Here is a 22,149-nt window from a genome sequence, read left to right on the forward strand (position 1 = left end):
GTGTGTGTGTGTGTGTGTGTGTGTGTGTGTGTGTGTGTGTGTGTGTGAGATTTCTTAGAGTGGTCTGTAGACATCGATCTCCCTATTCTAACAATGATAGTCTCCTGACAGCAAGACCAAGAATCTGATCATTCTTCATTACACGCACGTGTATAACTACTGGTTTTCAGTCTATGTTGGATTCTGAAGAAGTAGGCTCTAATACCAGTGAGGAATGCCTTAGCAACCAGACAGATGAACTTGCCAGAGGAAGTGAGGACAGTCCAGCAAAAAGCAAAAGCTTTTTTCTTCTGTGTCCCACCCAAAAGAAAGGCCCAGATTTAGGGTGGATCCCCTCCCCCCAAACACACCTCAAATATTCAACAAGAAAAAAACCCCACAGCTGTGCTCATATGCTTGGGTTTCAATTGATTCCAGATGTAGTCAGGTTGACAACCAAATTAGCTATTTCATATCCACCCCTTGTCAACGTGACACAATCATAGTTCCTTGTGTCATGCTTTATTTTCAAGTGACAACAATAACCAGGTCATAAGATTCCTAACATGATATAACTATCCCACATCCAACTGCAAACATATTATGTATTTGAGAACGGATAGTATTATCTGTTGAGGGACATCACTTGAGTATCTTAAAACGTAAATACAATAACAACTGATATTATCTCATTTGATGTTAATTCACATGATAAATGAGGAAAGCAAACACTAATGCCTACCTCAGAATATATGTATATGTACACAAACACATTCTCAACAAAATACGACAGAAAGACTCATGTCAGTTATAATCCTTGTTTCTGCAACTGCTCACATAGTTTTAGTTAGTAAGTGTAACTACCTCCCTCTACTACCTATCTTGTGTTTCCTTCAACCTCAGCAAGCACCTCAGCGGGTCTTGGCTCTTTTACTGGACAGTAACCCATACCTTCATACCTGAAGGGTCAGTGCCCTTTGTCACCCTGCCTGAATTAGGTCATTGTAGTTTTCCACAGACTTTAATCACAGGACATGGCAGCACCAAGAGGCTCTTTTGCTGTACTCCAGACATGATCTTTCTCCCCTCCCTTGTGGAAAAGCAATCCAGTTCCCCCTTGGTAATCTGGATGAATTACCCCTCCTAACACTGTTATTCTTTTCTTAGCCTATGGCATAAGAGCGTCAGAAGCCCACAGTGGCCAGAGGGAAGCCTGAGCTTCAAGTTCAATGGAATTTTTTTGTGTCTATTAGCAGGAATGCTCCCCTCTCTGGAATCAAAATGTATAGCCAGCAGAACCTAAAGTCACAGGAACAAGAAGCAAAAATTTTCCCAGTAGTCACTTAGGGTCATAGTGAGTGGAGCCATTCCATTTTCCATCCCTGATTCCTGGACCTATGGATCCTTGCTATGGGAGAAAGTGTACCATATGTTGGATGCTGCTTCAAAGCTTATACTGCGTTCTGGAGAAGACTGCCCAGTCCTTCAGGCTACTGCCACCTAATTGGAACTGAAACTGTGTCTTGACAGGGTCATTCCATATCCTATGCAGCCAGCTACTTCAGGGCAGTGAGGAGCATGGTAAGAGCAGTAGGCCCGCTGTCACACTTCTCTGGCTGTGAAGTCAAGTTCCTAGGTCAGATGCAATACTGTGTGGAATACCATGACAGTGGGTGTGGCATTCTCTAAGTCACAAGTATCTTTTTTTTTTTTTTTGGAAGAGGCATTATATGCAGTAAAAGCAAGTATAACCAGACTAAATATCCAGGCCAGTAAGGACAAAGAATTGCCATTTCTACGGAGGAGGTGGTCCAATATAGTCAACCTGCCACCAGGTTGCTGGCTGATCACCCTGAGGAATCGTACCATATCTGGGGCTCAGTGTTGTGTCTTTGCTGCTGGCAGATCAGGCACTCAGCAGCAGCTGTAGCCAGCTCAGCCTTGCCCAGTAGCATTCCATGTTGTTGAGCCCATGTAGACCTTCATCTCTGCCACCATTGTCACTTTGTTCATGAGCCCATTGGACAGTGACAGAAATGGCTGGGGAAAGAGGCTGACAGTTCACAGAATGAGTCATCTAGCCACTAACTGCTGAACTCCTCTGCTGAAGTCACCTTTGTTGAGCATTTACACAGAATACAAGTATCTTCATCTTCACGTCCTTCACCCATTTGTAGGGACTGATCTACATACATTCTCCCACATGTCTTTCTTGCCAATTTTCCAGTTCTACTCTTTCCGCACAGCCAGTTCGTTGGCTAGAGCCCATGAATAAGTGAACAGTCACATAACTGACCATTTCTCCTTCCAAATAAATGTATGACCATGTGTACTGCCCAAACTTCTGTCCACTGTGACGAATTCCCTTTTCTGGTGTCTCTAAAGGTTGTCCCAGAACTCACCCATACAAATTACTTCATATTCTTCAGCTCTTTAAAAGGCTCAGGTAATTTCTCTGGAATTTGACATGATTTTTCATTAGCAACAGCACCTACAACATTTTTATAGCAATAAGTTAAAGATGACAAGACCCAAGTGATAGCAATGTTAGATGGATTCAATAAAATTTAAAACATTATTTCTAATTATTTTATAATCACCTGATCTATCTTCCTTCCTTCCTTCCTTCCTTCCTTCCTTCCTTCCTTTCTTTCTTTCTTTCTTTCTTTCTTTCTTTCTTTCTTTCTTTCTTTCTTTCTTCCATTTGTTCATTCATTCATTTTATATTTTGGTTTTTTAAAACAGGGTTTCTCTGCAGCCCTTTCTGTCCCGGAACTCACTCTGTAGACCAGGCTGGCCTCAAACTCACAAAGATCCACTTGCCCCTGCCTCCCAAGTGCTGGGATTACAAGCGAGTGCCACCACACCTGGCACTTGCCTGATACTTTAAAAATTGGTGTTTATCTTTTTATTTACTTTCTAAAATGATGTAGGTAGTATTATAATCTAGCAAACAGATATCAAAGTTTTGTGAAATATTTATTCAAATTGCTGACTAATGAAAGTAAGGTTTACTGTCAATAGACAGCCATAACAATATTTCTACCTTAAGTATTATATTAAACTCCTTTAAAAATCAAACAGTGCCTTCTTTTTCCCCCTGGTGACCTAGTTGTGCAGTATTTGTTGTTGGAAACCTGGATTTCATTCTTGTTCTCGATATCTCTTTCCCTGGGGCTGCAATGCATAAAATAAGAACTAAAACCACCATCCTGCATCCTCATTGCCATTAGGTTTACCCTTGTCAGACTTCATGAGCTAAGCTAGATGAGCCTGATTAGCATGGGGTGGAAGACCTCAGAGAAAACAGAGTCCTTGAATCACAGCGCACTCTGTGACACTGGCAGCTCGTCCTCAGGAAGCAGTGCCCTACAATTGTAACTACACTTCCTCTGTACTAGCTGTTGCTGTGCTTGCTTTAGAAAAGGGTTCTTATAGGTAATGTGTTTTAGTCATTTAAATAAATACATTTATTTTATTTTGCTTTCCAAATTTAAAAGCCTTTTTGGTTTGAAAGATACTTGGTTATATTCTTGAGCAGAAAGTTTCCCAACCAGCAGTGTTGTTTTTTTTTTTTAATTTCATAAAAGTCATATTTTCAGAAACTTCTCATTTACCTTTTATGTGCCTATTTTCTATTTATTTGATAGTTTTTGCTTTGCTTTGTAAATGATGCAAGACATGAACTTATTTTCAGAACACAAACAATATAACTGTAAATATCCAAAATTATAATCAATTTCTCTTTTCAAGTTGTTTTAGTACATACTCTGTACTTGTAAAATTTAATTTAAAATAGTTTCAAATATCAAAAATTCTTTGGATCATCAGGAGAGAAGAGATCAGTCATGTGAGGGTTGAAATGCAGCCACACAGTGGTGGCAGCTTTTTCCCTCAGTTATTGATTGATTGATTGATTTGGCTTTTCAAGACAGGGTTTCTCTGTGTAGCCTTGGCTGTCTTGGAACTCACTCTGTAGACCAGGCTGGCCTTGAACTCACATTGATCCACCTGCCTCTGCCTCCTGACTACTGAGATTAAAGGCCTGTGCCACCACTACCCTGCCTCCAGTTACTGAATTTATATTCAGAATTTCTTTTCTAACACTTCTTTATGTATGTCTCTGTCTCTGTCTCCCTCTCTCTCACACACACACAGATTCCAGTGTTCACTTCTTTTCAGTGTATACAACTAAATGGAATTGCTGTTTCATGTGATAATTCAATGTTTAGGGTGGAGAAAATCTTGAGTCTGTTGTTGTTTCTTGTTATTACTTGTTATTGTTTCTGCAGGGTTTGCTGTTACACCCATCCTATTGGTGGTATGTCACTCACAGTAATTTAATTTTTATTCCCCTAATAACTAATGATGTTAAGAACCCTTGTGAAAGCTGAGCATGGTAGCACACTCCTTTGATCCCAGCGCTCAGGAGACAGAGACAGGCAGATCTCTTGAGTCTGAGGTCAGTGTGGTATATAGAGAATTCCAGGTCGGCCAAGACTGAATAGAGAAACCCTGTTTTGGGGTTGGGGTCCTATTTTTGTGAGCATGCTGATGTATACATGTTTCATTGAAGAAATGCTTTTTGGAGGCTGAGTTGTTTTTCTTCTAATTATTGATTTCAGAAACCCTTATTAGATACATGATTTTTCTTAGTTTTATAGATTTATCCTCATTTTCTTACAAATTTCCTTTCATGCAGTTTAATTTTTATTAAGTCTAATGTATATGCCTTTTTGTTGTTATTATAAAAGAATGAAAATCCCAATTGTTCTATTTTACCAGTAAAGACTTAGGAGCCAGATGCTGAGGTAAAAACCCTCTAGCTCAGAGAGGCAGAGAAAGCACCTAACCAAACTTCCTTCTCAGCTCATGTCCTGATAGAAAAAAGCCCAAACGGATCACTAACTCAGCTGACAGCTCAGGAGGAAAAGGCCAAAAAACCCAAAGGCAAAGGCTTGCTATCTTAAAGCTCAAAAATCCCAAAAAGCCAGACAACTAGAGAGCTAAAGCCTTCTACTTCTACATGCTGTCTTAAATACCCCTAAACTGAAAGTCCCTTCTACTTGTTAATCCCTGTCAGCTGTTTTCTTGCTCCACCTCTTGACCTAGGATTTATTTAACTTTATTAAACCCTGTATACAGAAAGTTCTTGGATTAAAGGTGTGTGCTAGCCAGCTACTGAGTTCATGTCAGAGACAGTCCTTGTTCCCCTTACTAGGAAGCCCACTTGGATACTGAGCTGCCATGGGCTACATCCGAGCAGGGGTTCTAGGTTATATCCATGCATGGTCCTTGGTTGGAAAATCTGTCTCAGAAAAGACCCCTTGTGCCCAGATATATTTGGTCCTTCTGGAGTTTTTGTCCTCTAGGGGCAGGGAGGAGATGAGGGAGGGAGGGATTAAGAGGGAATGAGGGAGGAGGCTACAACTGGAATACAAAGTAAATAAACTATAATTGATATTAAAAATAAAAAATTATTTTTAAAAAAAGGTGTGTGCTAGAGATGGCTGAACCACACCATAATCACCTGTTCACAAATAAAAACAAAGTTCTTGGTTAAAAGTGTTCAATAGGACTCAACCACACTAAACAAGAAACAGGATTTTACAGTTCACAATTTTGTGGTTCACAATGGGATCAAATATCCTGCAACAATTTGTATGCTTTGGTAGCATGTCCAAGAATCCACTGTCAAGTCAAGTACATGAACATAACCCCAGTAGTTCCTCTCTGAATCTCAGTTTTGCTTCTTATACTAGCTTGTTGATATGTTTTACATTAACTTTTATTTGTGATATGAATCAGAGGTTCAGCATCATTGTTATTGAAAACACTAAAATAAATCCATTTGCCTAGCAAACCTACTGAACAAAAAAATTCCACCATACTGAGGCACCCACCAAAAGAATGAAAAGGAAAAACTGCGTACAATATTGAGCGTGGGCGAAGAGCCACTACAGGATGTGTGGGGCCAGGTGTGCACAGTGGTCACAGTTACCTAGAGGTGGCAGCCAGTATCTAGAAGAGCTGAGCCATGTGCGGGCTCTAGAGCTCGTCAGCGCGTAGTAAGTACTGGCTGAGTGCATGTTTGCCAAGATTTGTCCAAAACATTGTCTTTCTCCACTACATGGTCTTGTTATATTTGTCAAAAATCATTTGATCATATGGGGTTATATATCTGGGATGTTTTATCCTGTTGGTTGCTATGTCTGCTTTTATTCCAGGCTATTTTGATCCCTGTAGCTTTGTAGAAAGCTTTGAAGTTGGAAAGTGTAAGCTCTCCAGCTGTTCTTCTTGTTTATCAAGCTTATTTGGGGTTCCTTACAATTCCACTGGATTGTTTTTGTTTTTGTTTTTGAAATTATAGTTTAATTATAACATTTATCTCATTTCTTTTCTTCCTCCAAACCTTCCTGTATTCCCTTCTTGCTCTCCTTCGAATGCCCTCAGAATTTTTCATTAATGCTAATTATATGCATATATGTCTGTGTATGTACATATATATTCCCAAATATAACCTATTGAGCCCATGTAATGTTACTTGTATGTATGTTTTCAGGGCTAATGGTTTGGCACTGAAAAACCAATTGGCGTGCTCTTTCTTGGGGAGTACCACCTTCCCTATTTCTAGCCTTACTCTGTTGCCTGTGGTTCTTTGTATAGGGTGGAGGCCTCATTGGGCTTTTCTCCATCCAATTTGTCATATTTGTTGGTGTCTTTCTTATCCAGCTCATGTTTGGGCAGTCTTGTTGATGAGTTTTATAGGTGTAGCTACTGATGTTGCTAGGAGACACAATCTCACCGCAAAGTCTCTGATCCTCTGGTTCTAATAATCTTTCTTGGCCCCCTTTCCTAGTGTTCCCTAAACTAATACGTGTTCTAAACATGTATTAATTTTGACGGGGTGTGGTTTTCTGTAGTAGTCTCTCTCTTTTGTAAAAAGAGGTTTCCTGGATGAAGGGTGAGGACTACCCTTAACTGTGGGTATAATGACAAATGTTTTAAAATTATTGTTAGGGATTAGTGGTTGTAGATTCTTCTCCAATAACCAAGACTTCACTAGCACAGAGTAGTTAGCTAGGTTTGCAATACCAGATATCCCTCTTGTTGAATGAGTTTTAAGATGAATTTAAAAATATTGTGGTACTTAAATCATAACAATAGTTAAGTTTTCCATCTGCAATCATGGGATTTTTTTTTAATTATTTGAGTCTTCTTTGTTTTCTTTCAGCAATATTTTATAACCATGTAGAAGTCTTTTGACACTTAAATTTTTTTCTAAGTATTTTATTCTTCGTGTTGCTATTTTAAATTATATTCTTGAGTTTTCACTTTTAGATGATTCTTTGTTAATATGTAGAAACACAATTAAAGTTAGGCCTGATGGCGGGGAGATAGCTCAGTCAGTAAATGTGTTTGTGGCATAAACACGGGGATGTGGAGTCACATCCCTAGCACCCTTATAGATCTGGGTGTGTCACTGACATCTGTAACCCCAGCACAGTGGTTAGGGACATTGGGTAGGAAGGTCTCTGGAGCTGGTTGATAGCTGATCAGTGAACTCCAGGGTCAGTGAGAGACCCTGACAGCAAAAGCAAGGTAGAAATAGATGGAGGAAGATTTGTGTGTCAACTTCGACCTTCACGTGGACACAGATTAACAAGCGCAGACACATACACCATACACACTTTCTGGGATGGCGCAACACCATGCTTGGGCTTTGTGGCACTGGAGCTGCCTGTGCCTGTGCTCCTGCTTTTGCTTATATCACTTCCTGAATAGAATTTATGAGCATAAATTTAATCCCAAGGGCAAAAGAGCGAAGGAAGAAATACAAATTGAATCTTCAGAAGTGGCATATTAAAGGACCAAGACCTTAAAAGAAACTACAGAAGATACTGTCTAAACTATGGGGACAGAATACATTAGTTTTGAAAAGAACTGAAAAAAGAAATGAGGAAAGGTGATTCAGAGACAGTTTAATGTGAATGGAAGAAATATGAAGATTTAATTTAAATCAATAAACAGTTAATGAGTTCTGTTTAATACTTTCACAACTGCCCTGCTTTTCTCCCTAAAACTGTACAGTATATAAGTGATAGAAATTTCAGTTACTGAAAGACAGCACCATTTTTCTTTAAATTTATGAAATTGAGTTCTTCACCTCAAAGGTCACAGAGTTATGACTTCCTAGACCTTCAGAGTCAGCTAAATTAATGTGTTAAGCAACTGTAATAATAAGCATTCATGTGGCAGAAAAGATTTAAGTTTATTCCCATAATGATACCCATTTCCTCTAATTCCAAATTATGTTCAGTTTATGCAGCAGCTTCCTCAGTTAAATAACACCTCCACAAACTTTACTCTTTTGGTGGCGATGTGTTGCTCAGTGATTGAGCACTGTGCATTTGATGCTAATGATCTTTCGCCTACAAGCATAATTTTCAGTGTAGCTTATTCATTCATTAGGATGACAAGGACTTGCCGGCCACTCTGTGTGAGGCCCTGAACTATGCAGTGAGGATGTGACGTTTGAGAGTGCAGTTGACTCTGCTCCCTAGAGTTTGAATTTTCACTAAACAGAATTTTTACTTGGTAGTCCCAGTTACTAAACGTTAATATCTCTCATCCGAATACTGAAAAAGTTTAGTAGCTGAGCTATTAATCTTAATGTAGAGTATCTGTCTTAGGGTTTCTTCATGATGAAGAGACATCATGACCATGGCAACTCTTACAAAGGAAAACATTTAGTTGGGTCTGGCTCACAGTTTCAGAGGTTTAGTCCATTATCATCATGGCAGGAAGCATGGCAATATGCAGGCAGACACGGTGCTGGAGAAGGAGGTGAGAAATCCACTGGCAGCAGGAGACTGTGTGCCACATGGGGCGTGGCTTGAGCATATATGACCTCAGAGCCAACACTTGCATTGACATACTTACTCCAAGATGGCCACACCTACTCCAGCAAGGCCACACCTCCTAATAGGGCCACACTTTGGGTCAAGCATTCAAACACATGAGTCTATGGGAACCATTCCTATTCCAACCACCACAGTGTTCTAAATTACATAGAGCCATGTGCTGCACCTTCTACTCATCCTCTTTTTACTCTCATGTATGCCTGCATTTTCAGGACTGTCTACTTCATACCTCCAAAACCTTTTACTTTGGGACTGGAGAGATGCCCCAACGGCTGTTCTTGAAAAGGACCCGGGATCAGATCCTAGCACCCATATGGTAGTTCACAACCATCTATATCTCCAGTTCTGGGAGTTCTAATTTCCTCCTCAAGCTCTGCACACATGTGATATACATATCTACATTCAGGCAAACACTTATTCACATAAAATAAAAATGAATAAATCTAAACACAAAAGACCTTTTACTTTTCTTTTAACCTTTATTCCTATCATGAGCTACTGGTGTTCAGCATATCCAAAACTGAACTTAATCTCCCCTCATTTTTAAATACCTGTATTCGCATCTTACTCTGCTGGTTTGATAGACTCATTTATTTGTTATGTAGTTATTTATTTATTGTTTCCTTTTTCCTATTATAAATTTCTTCCATTTGGGAGACTTTCTGTTCACCTGTCTCATTTTGAAATCCCTTAGTTCTGCCATCCTAGATAAGTGCTTTATTTTATGTTTCCAAAAAAGAATCTTATTGTGTAGCCAGCTTGTCTAGAATACCTATATATACTTAGCACAAGCTGTTTCTGCACTCATGATCCAAACACTGTGGTTATAGGCTGTCCCTCCATGCCTGGCTTTGGTCTTTATCTTCCTGAGAAAGGATCTTCCTATGTTGTTGGCTGTGAATGCCTGAGATCAAGAGATGCTTCCTCCGCTCCTTCCGTAGTAGCTGGGTTTCCAGGTCCACACCTCTCCATAAAGGTCATTAGGTCCCTTCTTAAGAAGAAATTTTCTTATAAACTTATTCCAGAAGGGTCTTTTCTTGTATGGATACTTACAACAATTAACCTTTTAATTGGCTATACAATGTTTTGAATTATCTAGTGTATTTTGATTCTAACTTTTAACATGTTAAACCACCAAGCTGGGGTCAGTGTCATATGCATGTAATTCCAGTACTTGAAGAGGCAGAGGCAGGTGGGTGTCTGTGAGTTCACAGCTCACCTAGTCTACAAAGTAAGTCCAAGACAGCCAAGGCTACAGAGAAAACCTGTCTCAAAAAAACGAATGAATGAATGAATGAATGAATGAATGAATGAATGAATGAGAAAAATGTTAAGCCGCCTCTTTTGTGGAAATATGTGATTCGGTTATGGTAACAAATAAGATATTCCCAATTTTGTCCTTTATATTATTAGCAAACAGTTATTAACTGTTTGGCACTGTTGTATACATCTAATAGATACTAACCCATTTAATTTTTGTAAGTAATTCTCTGTTACATGCACTATTATTTTACTTATTTCATACAGATTAAAACTGAGGTACAGAGAGGGAAATTGATGTTTTCCCTTACCTAATATTAAACAACATAACCGTGATTCAGAACTACCATACTATTTTCAAAATTCATGCTCTTGGTTCTTGTGTCATCTGTATCATCTAGGTCAAACAATAAAAGAAACCTCAATAGGTACATTTTGAGGTTTACTTTAAGAGTTTTGTGAGATGTCTAAACTTCAGCAGATGGCAAGATTACCTCTATCTAGAAAAGAAACAAAGGCTTTTTAAAGAAGTTGGAAGAAGGGTAGGGAAATTTTCTGATGAGTTCTTGAGACCTGATTGTTCAGAGTATACTGCCAGGAAAAGTGAGCAATGTAGCTCCATTAAGGTTATTTTAAATGATAAAGAAAATGTAAACTTATAAAATTGGACTGTAGTCAAATCATAATTTTCAGTTTGTTAAATTTTAAAGTTGACATACAAAGTATTAGGTCTCAGTTGTGGTATCTTTATATTTGTATGCCATTATACTCAGTATTTTGAAAGAGTGGAGTAGTGTTATTTTGTACTTTAGAAAAATTTAGCTGCAGTGATGTGTGAGTTTGAAGGGAGAAGGAGGAATGGTAAAAGTTTTTGGCAGTAGTTCTAATCCAGCCAAGCTACATACTGTGATCACATCTTTTAAATAACAACAACAAAGGTTATCGCGGTAGTGTGAGAGAAAAATAATAAGTAGCTAATTATACTATGACTGCCATATAGTAAGTAGCTAATATGGGAACAAGAGGCCAGAAAGGCCAGAAAAAGGTAGGAAGTCAGCTGAAGGCTGGGAAGAAGCTCAGCTTTGGGACTCTAGGTGACTGGAGCTGAGCCTGATGCAGAAAGCCTGGTCTCAAAGGCCAGCTCTTCTGTGAAGGGGAAACAGGAAACTTCAGTCTTCCAGACCATCATAATCACTAGAGCTGTATCAAGAATCCAAAGAAAAAATTTCTAGGCTTTCCGCAACAGGGATTTTTAAGGAGTTTTGTTGGAGAAAAACCAAACACCCTGCAGTGAAAATGCACTCAGACATGGCATAAACTTTGAGGATGGTTGTAGGCTTAGAGTTTTCAAACACCTTCTTTATTTAATATTCTTAAATGCACTCCCTTCCCATGCCCTGACCTTAGGTAGTAGATTAGTAGGAAAGGGACTTTTTCAGGGACTTCCTCTGATTCGGGTCAGTGGGTTCTTTGGGAATATACAATCTCAGTCATCAGGATACCAGCAGTCCAGTCAAACAGCAAAGCAGCAAACTGCAAGTAACAGCCACAGAGGTGGTACCACTCAGCAAAAATGGCAAGACTTTGCCCAAATGGCATGAGTCCACCAATACAGCAAAAGTGGCCAGAGCAGCACAGAAAGCTCTATGGAGCATTCCTCTTTATGAAAACTAGCAAAGCGATGCAAAAAGTGTTGTTTGATTGCCCGTAGGCTTCTATTTGTCCCTTCTTAGAGGCCACGCAAGGGTGCTTTCCAGCAAGCAAAAAATATGCCCTTTGCATGAGGTAGTTTTCAGCTGACAAACACCACTCACCTTTTCAGGGTGTGGTTTTCTGAGGGGGAAAACATTCCCACATCCTATACTTGGAACCAAAACAAAAACATACTCACATGAAACAACTAAGTTTCCAAAGCAACTAAAAACTTCCACTTCAGATGGTCAGCAGACACAACAAAGAATACAACTGGCATGTCGGCAGCACAAAAGAAGAGAATCAACATGAAAGAGACTATAAAATTAGCTTTATAGTCATTGCAGAAGGAAAAAGAAAGAATAAAATCTTCATGAATGAATGTGACAGGATAAGCAAAAGATATGACTTGTAGAATGAAGTGTTTATTAAAGGAAGATGTTTAGACCACTGAAATGAAAATTTGTGTTAATTAGACCACTGAAGTGACAATTCATGAACCAGAAGTTGATCCTTTAGAAACAAAAGATAATGATGAAAAATAAAGAGTAGCTACGAGACATTGAGTTTAGGATGGAATTGACTCTACAAAATGGCTTTGAACTTCATTATAGAAATGAATGAGCTACACTGAATACTATTTCATGGGCATGCTGTGCCTGTCCATTCAGTACATTCTCTAGCAAAGTGGACTCTTAGGGGACCCCAAGTAGACAAGGCAATCTTGAAAAAGAACAGAGGCGAGAACTCAGACTTCCTGGTTTCAAAACTTTTTACAAATGTATAGTTATCAAATGAAGTGGTATTGGGATAAACATATGGATTAATGTGTTGGAGAAAAACCTAGTACACCCTTGTGGTACAATCAAATAATGTTCTACAAGGACCCAGGGACATTTACTGTGGTATGGAGACTGTACAAATAGTACTAAGAAAACAAGATAACTACATGAAAAAAAAAAAAAGTAACATTTGGGACATAACATGATGACCTTATTCTATACAGAAAATTAACCAAAAAAGATCAAAGACAAACATGAGAGTTAAACAAGAAAATTACTAGAAGAGGGAAACAGAGGGAAAGCTTCATGACAGCAGCTTGTTCATGATTCAGGGAATAAAACACAAGAGCAAAAAAAGGAAGAAACCAAAGAAAACCAAAAACATTGAAGTCACCAAAAATCTATCCTTACATGTATATTGATACCAACAAGAGAACAAAAATGAGTCTGTGGGATAGGAAAAATATTTGTAAGTCACATGTATGATAAGGAATTTTTATTGTCTATAGTGTATTTAAAAAAAACTGAGAAACAACAACACTCTTTAAAATAAAGATATATCAATAGCTTGGTTTGACATTTCTCTCAAAATGATAAATCTCTGGGAATTAGGGAAATGAAAACTAGATATAACAGCACAGACTCATTAAAATGGCTATAGCAACAGAAAATAGCAAGCTTGAAGATAACGGAGAAAGTGGAAAAATTGTTCTAGTGAGGATGTGTAGTTCAGCTGCTTTGTTGAAAAAAATTTAGTGGTTCCTCAGAAAGCTAACTTGTGACCATGTGACCCAGTCAGTGTATTCATCAGAATATAGTTTGAGCTGAAAACAGGTCCAAACATGTACATATATACCCAGCAGCAGCACTATTGACAATAGCCAAAAAATAGAGACTGCCTCAGATGCCCATTAGTAGCTCAATGGGTAAACAGACTGTGGAGTGTATCTGTATACATTAAAATACTACCCAACCCTGTGAAATCCTACAGTGTGCATCTTTTCTTGTTTTATCCCAATCTCTTCATGGCCAGGGCTCTCTGTCTCTAAAACGGCCCTCGGATGAGGGCAACAGATGCCAATAAAGGAACCATACCACAGGGGTCAGATGATAGAACACATCTTTGATGGCAACTACACCACGTTGCACTATTTACCTAATTCCATTTTAAACTCCATTTTGCAGTTTCAGTTGTTTTCTCTAATTTCATGTTATGATTTCTTGCTCATTCAGTTTTGTTTTCCACAGTCTCTACAAAAGGCTGATAAACTGTCATATCTTCCTTTTATTCTATATTATAATTTCTGACTTACAGTAGCTCACTACTCAGATTTACATGGCACCAATCATTAGCCCTCCCGCCCCCAGTTTAAGCAATAAAAATTAAGCGCTATGCTCTTCTTACTTATTTTTATGTAGATGGATCTGCTTGCATGTATGTCTGCACAATATGCGTGCAGTGCCTGCAGAGGCCAGAAGAGAGTGTTGGACCCTCTGGGACTAGAATTACAGATGGTTAGAAGCTGCCATGTGGGTATTGGAAATAAAATCTGAATCCTCTGGAAGAGCAGCCAGTGTCTCCAGCACTTTCATCTGTTTTAATACTTGAGAATTTTAATTTAGTATAACTAGCATATCAACAGGTAAAAGCAAACAGAAATACTCTTTGATTGTACTCAACACACAGCAGGCTCACAGTAATGATGCTGAATGGATCAGTGGCTAATTTGGAAGAAACAAATTGGGAGCATTATGAGAGGCAAGGGTTGTTGCTAAGCAGCTCTTGGCCATAACAGCAAACTAAACTCACCTGCTTTTCTATAGAAATAGTAGTTTTTATTCAGAATCAGTAGCAGTGTTAGCTGTTTCCACATGCTACTACAAAGCAGCTCTGAGCTTTATCTGCAGTAAAACTGGAAATTATTTTCTAGGATAAAAATCATTTATCTTCATTTATAAAATTTGCAAACCTTGTCCTGACAATAATGTCCTGTAAATTGTAACGCTACCTTAATTTTGTATGAACATTTACAAGAGTGCCATTTTCAGTAGTTTGTTTCTATGCAGATTTTCTTTTCAACAGTCACACACTTGGATTTGTAACCGCAGGAGCTGCTGACAGATTATTGAGCTGAAATTGGGGAATTTAAGGTCTCCCCTGGCAATGTTATTCATAGCACAGTGAAGTTAAGGTTTTCCCAACTTTTGTAGGTTTCTATTTTTTCTTGTTGGAAAATAGGGCATAGGACTCTGGAATGTTTCTAATCGAAATGAATCTATTTTAAGCAAGTATAATTACTAAAAATGTTAACTTTCATGTTTTAAAAAGATAGATTCTAGTGTCCCAAGAATCAAGTACCATTTTATTGAATATTGTGACCTTTGAAAAATGGTCCACTGTAGATGTTCCACCATAAAGCAGAGTAGAAAAAAAATGCAACATATTTTTAATTTTCCCTATAGCATTTATCAATCATATGCCCTGGTTTGTTTTTTTTTTTTTAATCTTTTCAATTTCTTTCGGTTTCAGTTTTTTCCCCAGTAGAATATTGCAGAAAATTTTCTGCCTGAAGACAAAGTAGTTGTTCTCTTGAGATCACATTTAGTTTTAAAAGCTATAAATCTATAAATGAAAATGTCCCTGAGACTTGAAAATCCTCTCTGGCTGTAGAGCGAGAGCGCTGTGGTTTCCGTCCCTGGTCGAGGGTGTGATGGAGTTACTCACTCAGAGCTCCCATTTTCTGCCTCGCCACAGTCTGCCATTGTAGGAATTCTTCTGTTTTATCACCCAAAGTTTATTTAGTAATTACTCACTAACTTTCTGGGTCACCACTGAAGGTGTGTACATGAGAATCAGTGGGGTCGTAATCTAGATTTAGAATCAGTTGTATCAAAATATAATGCAGTAATTTTAATAACTCTATAAAGTGGGATGGAGGTAACCTAGTGGGATTAACTTAAGTACCCTGGGAAGTTAGGAAGGCGTCTCGGAGAAAACATTTCTCAGTGGAGGAGGAAAGTTCTAGGGTAAGTAATTTAGAACAGTGCATTCTGGACAAAAACAAAATATTTCAGAGGGTCAGAGATATGTGATAGTCTGCATATTTAGAGCCAGTAGTTTTAGCTAGCTAGAGATATCTGAGGCAGAGATTAAAGTGAGGTAAAACTAGAGGTGTAGATTGGGTTCTAGATGCCCAACAAAGGAACTTGGGATTTTTTTTTTCTCTCTAGGAAATGGGGAACATTGGTGGATTTTTAGTAGTGGAATTTTTTTCTGATCAAATTTGTAGATCCTGAGCAAGTTCTATAACCTCTCAATGTTCCTGCACAATGGGTTAATCACATTTCCAAGGTTATCTGGAGGGTTGGATAGTAAAATGTATGTGAAGCACTTAGGAAACTGCATAGTGAATATTAGTTAATAAACCTGCAAATCTGTCTCAAAGAAAGAGAAAGAGAAGGAGAGAGGCAGAGGGAAGGAAAGAGAGAAAGGGAGAGAGAAGGAAAGGAAGGAGAGAGAGAGAGACCCTAAACTGGGCAATGGTGGCACACGCCTTTAATCCTAGCACTTGGGAGGCAGAGGCAGGCATATTGCTGTGAGTTCAATGTCAGCCTGGTCTACAGAGCAGGTACCAAGACAGCCAGGGATACACAAAGAAACTCTGTCTCGAAAAAAAACAAAACAAACAAACAACAAAAAGCCTGCAAAACCTTGTGGCTCTCACATACCATCCCACACTACTGGAACCCCATCTCTCTAGCTCAGTTATTCTTCCCTACACCCCAAATTCAAATTTATTGTGATTATAATTTGCATGCCTTTTTTTAAAATAAATTAGTGATGTTAAATATTTTCATGTAGTTATTGGCTGTTTATATATGGAGAAACTTTTGTTAAGATCATAAACATTGTATCTATATCACTCTCCATCCTCCTCCCCCCAACTCATGGTCTCTTGATTATTGTTATGTTGTGTGTGTGTGTGTGTGTGTGTGTGTGTGTGTGTGTGTACAGTCTACTGAGTGTACTTTGTATTGCTTATACATACATATATACGTATATCCAGGGCTCATGACCTGATACTAGGTATCTTATGCAGTAACTTATCGCTGGAGGAAGGTAATTCTCCCGCTCTCAGAAGCTATTGACCATTTATAGCTCTTCCTCTAGGTGTGGGGTCATTTGCATTTCCCCTGCCTGTGTTGGCATGTCAGCTAATGTGTCATCATTGCCCTGGTCTTGTTCGGGTGAACATATTATTGTTGTATTCTTAATACTTATCTTTACACCCACAGATAAATATAGCTCTCAACCCTCCTGATCAGGTAGAAACTATCAGAGGGACCCACAGCTGATCAAAATGCAGAGAATAAGGGACCGTGGGGTTTCCAATCCCAACCGACACATCTGCAGTGCGACCCTATACCCAAGGCTCGAGAAGTTGCAGAAGATGGGGCAGAGGGATCTTAATTGCTAGAGACCCAGGTGCCTGTTGCTAGATATGTTCCCTAAGCATGGCAGAAAAATGCACCTTTGGCCATTTTTAAATTGGTTCTTTATTTTATTAGTAGTAAGAATTCTTTTGGGGAAGGTGGGATGAAGAGATGGCTTAGTGGTTAAGAGCACTTGTTCTTTCATAGGACCAGGGATCAATTCCTAGCATCCACACAATGGTTCCAATCATCTGTAACTCCAGTTCCAGGGAATCCAATGTCTTCTTCTGACCTCCATGGTCACACAGCATGCCCATGATAGGCATACATATGTGCAGGCAAAATACTCTCACATAAAATACAAAAATCTAATTAAAAATTTTTTAAGTTGTATGTGAATGGAGTGTATGCATATGTGGAGGTCAAAGGGGACCTTTGTGGTGTCCATTCTTTCCTTCCATACTTTATTTTACATGGGGTTCAGAGATGGAACTCAGGTGGCCAGACTTGCACAGGAAGTGCCTTTACTGCTGTGTCATCTCATCAGCTCAGGAGAGCTCTTTACACATTGTGGACACCAGACCCCTGTCATGAATGAGACTGTTGTTTCCAATGCCACAAAATTAGTGCCTCTCATTTCAGTAGCTGGTAGCTTACATTTCGTCCCAACCACTCCCGTCTTTGTACCCAGCCTCCCCTTTTTCTTAAAGAGGTGTAAAAAGAGAACATGTTTTATACAGATTATAGACTCTACTGAGATGCCTCACTTTCAACTGTATTGGCAAGAAGTATATTCAATCACATGACTATGATCTGGGACTTTGTGGCTCCTGCAAGATAATTGAAATGGCTAAACCAAGACTTATACCTTTTGCTAAACTCTCATCCAAAAGGCATACCAGCTAAGCTGGCCTGTGGTTGCCATCTGGAAAAGAAGGAGAACATGCCACTCAAGAGTGAATCCTGAATTTTCTAAGTAAATATCTGTTATTATACCGTTTGGTTACATGTGAAGTAGTTAAAAGTAAAGGAAAAGGCTTCTTCTGGGTATGGCTGCTTCTCATAACCAAAATATAAAGACAAGTAAAAGTGAGAGAGACAGTGAGACTTTCTTTTTGCTTTTTGTTTTGTTATATCTCTGGCTATCCTGGAACTCATTGTGTAAACCAGTTTGGCCTCGAACTAAGGAGAACCACCTAGTGTCAGGACTTTTTGAGTTGATGTTTGAGGAAGTCTTTCCAATGCTCAACAATCCCCGATGTTACGAACACAAATAGCGAACATGAAGCATCAAATATTTTTACTCCTGGCCCATTGTTCAGTGAAAAGATTACTTTCAAGATCCACAATAGTGTGCTCTATCTTAGTTGACCTGATAGGAATGTCAATAATAGTCACCTGAGAAAGAATCACAGCAGCAAGATCCCAGCATAACTTCAAGAGGAAACCAAAGCTCCACAGTAAAGCAAATCTTCCAGAAGTGATCAAGGGAAATGTCCCAGGCAGAGTAGTCTGATTCATTACAAAAGAACTGTGTCATTTTTGGCAAGAGCCACAGAGAAATGTAGTCTTCATGGATTTATCCCAGTATTGGAACACATTTGGTTATTACAGAAAGCAACAACAAAAATGTTGAGTTTAGGGCTGGAGAGCTGGCTCAGAGGTTAAGAACACTGGCTGTTCTTCCGAAGGTCCTGAGTTCAATCCCCGGCACCCACATGGTGGCTCATAACCATCTATAGTGAGATCTGGTGTGTAGGCAGAATGTTGTATAAATAGTAAATAAATCTTAAAAAAAAATTTCTTTAAAAAAAATGTTGAGTTTTTCTGTGTCCAGTCTTTGTCCAGCTCATGGAATCAGGTTGTAATGGGCACAGTGAGCAGCTTCTTTATGAGCCCTTATAGGCTACAAGTCATGCAGAGGGGCCTCAAGAATTTATCTTTTCAAGAATGAAGACATATGAGGTGATTTGGTTTAACTTTTGTTGTTCTTAACATCCCATTGGTTTACACAGAAGTTTGTCATGGTCACTTCTAAATTGGGAAGCCGAATGCATTCTAAAACTGTGCAATATATACAGTTAGAGGGATGTGCTCCACATTATAGCTGTACAACTGATCCTTTAACCAGAGTGTGAAAATATTTTCCTAAGTAAAATTTCTAAGGCTTTGAGTTGAACTAAACCAACTAAAAATGGTTCAATTCAAAAATTTAACTATCTATCTACCATTAAAATATGAGACTGCAACAAGTAGTAAGTAAATTTTTCTTTAAATCTAGCCGTTACAGTTTTCAGCCAAATAAATTGCATGATACTTTGCATTTCACATTTTATGGTCTAAAGCTGGAAGGGGAAACACTGTGTGTAGGTTCTATAAACATAACAGCAAGCTCTCCCTTGACACCTCCAAGCCCTTGTAACCCAGGAATACTAAAGATTTTCAGAGGCACCAAGTCTTTGAACATAGCAGGTTTTATGACAAGAATCTATCCCAAAAGAGTATTTTTTTTTGTTAATACAATTTAAATTTCCCTACTCATCCTTATGCATATATATTTGAGGGTCATTACATAAAATATTGAATAATTTGAAAACTTACTTTTTATTTTGTATTCAGTGTGGAGATTTATCCCCAGAGCGAGGCTTTTCTGATGCAAAATTGGAATGCTGTGTAGTCACAACAGCTGTCTCCACACCATGTGGTATCTTCCATTACTTTACTTTAGAGATGAATTTTTGGCCCAGTGTTTCAGAAATATTGGACACACATGGTTTTAAGTGGCAAAGCAGTATGCTTATGCATTCATTTGACTTTCATAGATACAGTTGGCTCTATATTGGAACAGGGAAAATACATTCACACCACGGCCACCCTCATGGCTGCTGGAGTAGCTGGATCACTGTGGGCTCTGTTCCTTCTAAAGACACCACTAACTATTGCTGAGGAATTACACAGTCACCAGAGTACTGTGCAGCTGTAGGAGAGGGGATAATGAATAGCTCAAAGGCCACCCTCAGATTTCAGCCCATGGGTTCTAATTATTACCCATCTTTTAACAGCAATAGTGAAAAGCACGGCTATGAAATAACTAAAAGGAAAAGGAACTTTGCCCATGTAGTCCATGATTTTTTGTTTGCTTGTTTTGTTTTCAGGCTTTCAGTACAGGTATTTGGTTTAAATAAAATGTTGCCCTTCCCAGAAAAATAGTAGTGCTGTGTTTCAAGAAATTAAAATCCAATTGGTTTTTAGTGTCCAACTGTTAATATATGCAAAGTATTTGGGAAACCATTCTATTAAAAACAGACATTTTAGGTGGGACTGGGAGGAGTTGAGGGAGGCAGCTTTAGTTGGGATATATAATGAATAAATTGTGAAAAAAATAAGAATTAAAATAAAAAAATAAAAGTTTTGCACAGATGTCTGTTAAAGCTAATGCAGACATCTTTTCTTGAACGCACATGGTAACTGGCTGCTCTGAAGCCCTGGTCTGCTATGGGTCTGCGTCCTGCTTCAGTGAGGATCTTCATATTCCTCATGCCTTGATTCTGCACTTACAGCTTATATTTAAGTTTTCCTCATGTTTAGCCCTTTTTGAATTTCCTTTTGCATTAGAGCTTATTTTTAGCAATAAGAAGAGCATTTCTTTGAAAATCCTTTGTTTAGAGAATTTGTTTCTCTAAATGCTATCTAAAGAACACATTTTTCCTTAAATAATCCAGAAAGGAAGGAAACCCCTCCGTGTAATTTTTAGCTCAAGTGATACAGAGAATTAAATTTCAGATCTTCATTAAATATCAAAGAAATTTTAGCCAGATCCAGTATAGATTACCTTTTTATCTAAGTGAGTTTGTGCATGTATTGTAGGGGCTGTACTGATGAATATGTCTGAGGCTTTCAGCCTCAGTAGATATAAAATAGAATGATTGATAAAATCCTCCCTACTATTGGCTATTATTTACTGACTCTTAAGTGGCAGGTTGTATTTATGCCAATTTATCTGCTTCAGGGAACATTCTTGATAGCAGAACAAAGTGAATAAAAGTAGTTTGCTTTGCAAATGAATGCAAATAGGAGCGCCGTTCGGAAAGCCCTTTAGCAGGGCAGTGCACTTTGATTATGAGTGAAGCTGCCATTTGGACGTGGTGAAAAGAGCTTGAACCGTTGATTGGGGGAGACGGTAAGAAGTCAGGAAGGCCCGTTAGGCTTGCAGCGAGGCAGGCGGGTGTCAGTGTGGTTACAGCACAGTGGGAGAATGACAGGGAGGATTAGTGTCAGGGAGAGGCTTTGCTGGAGCTGTGGAGATAGTCCCTGGGGTCACTCACCTCTGACTGTTGTTCTGTGCTGATGGTTCTGTAATGCAGACTGCCTGATGTATGCCTGTTCATTATCGGAAATGCTGATTAGAAAAGGTATTTGTTTCTAAGATTTCCTCCCACTACCTTTCTCTTGCCCCTCCCCCTCTTCTCTCTTTCTCTTTCTAATTAAAGAAAAATGAGGTGGGCTTCCTTCATCTCTCATTGTTTGATGCCAGAGTGGCTACTCTGATGGGTGGTATCTTATGCTAGAATGTAGTTGGCATGTTTTTTCTAATTCAGCAGTGATTTATGTTTCTTTCCTCGATTTTAGGTTTTGACCATTGATAGTCACTGTTAGTGACATTCAGGAATAAGTTGCTGCTAGAATTGTGCAGTTTTGTAATCTTAAAGGTGTTTTCACTGTTTCAACTATCAAAGTTATGTGTGGATGGGATGGACCCTAATCTTAACTTGTTTCCAAGTTTTACAGATTGCTAGCATTTGACAAATCAAACATTTCTAAAATTGGATGTTGTTATTGTTAATAGAATGAACAGAAAATGTATCCTTGCGCAGTTCTGATTCTCAGTCAATGCTTTTCCTTATTGGGGTATTCATGTGCACCAATAAGAACCATTTTGTTTTCTTTTATATTATTTTTTACTTAAAAGTCTAATTAGCCGTATTATGTAAGTTATATGAGCAGCAATAGCAATACATTTTGTACCAAGAGGGTTTTTTTTATAGGTTTTGATAGTGTTTTTTTTTTAATTTTAATGT

At 38.6% G+C, this 22,149-nt stretch overlaps 1 protein-coding gene across 1 annotated transcript in view; it reads left to right on the forward strand.

Moving 5' to 3' along the window:
- Positions 1-22,149, forward strand: part of Dnajc1 (DnaJ heat shock protein family (Hsp40) member C1) — a 183,139-nt gene that overhangs the window by 138,357 nt on the left and 22,633 nt on the right. The gene's annotated exons all lie outside the window — the stretch shown is intronic.

Source organism: Psammomys obesus, unplaced genomic scaffold (genome assembly GCF_907164565.1).
Source record: "Psammomys obesus unplaced genomic scaffold, mPsaObe1.curated_primary_1811, whole genome shotgun sequence".
In the NCBI taxonomy this organism is placed as follows: Eukaryota; Metazoa; Chordata; class Mammalia; order Rodentia; family Muridae; genus Psammomys; species Psammomys obesus.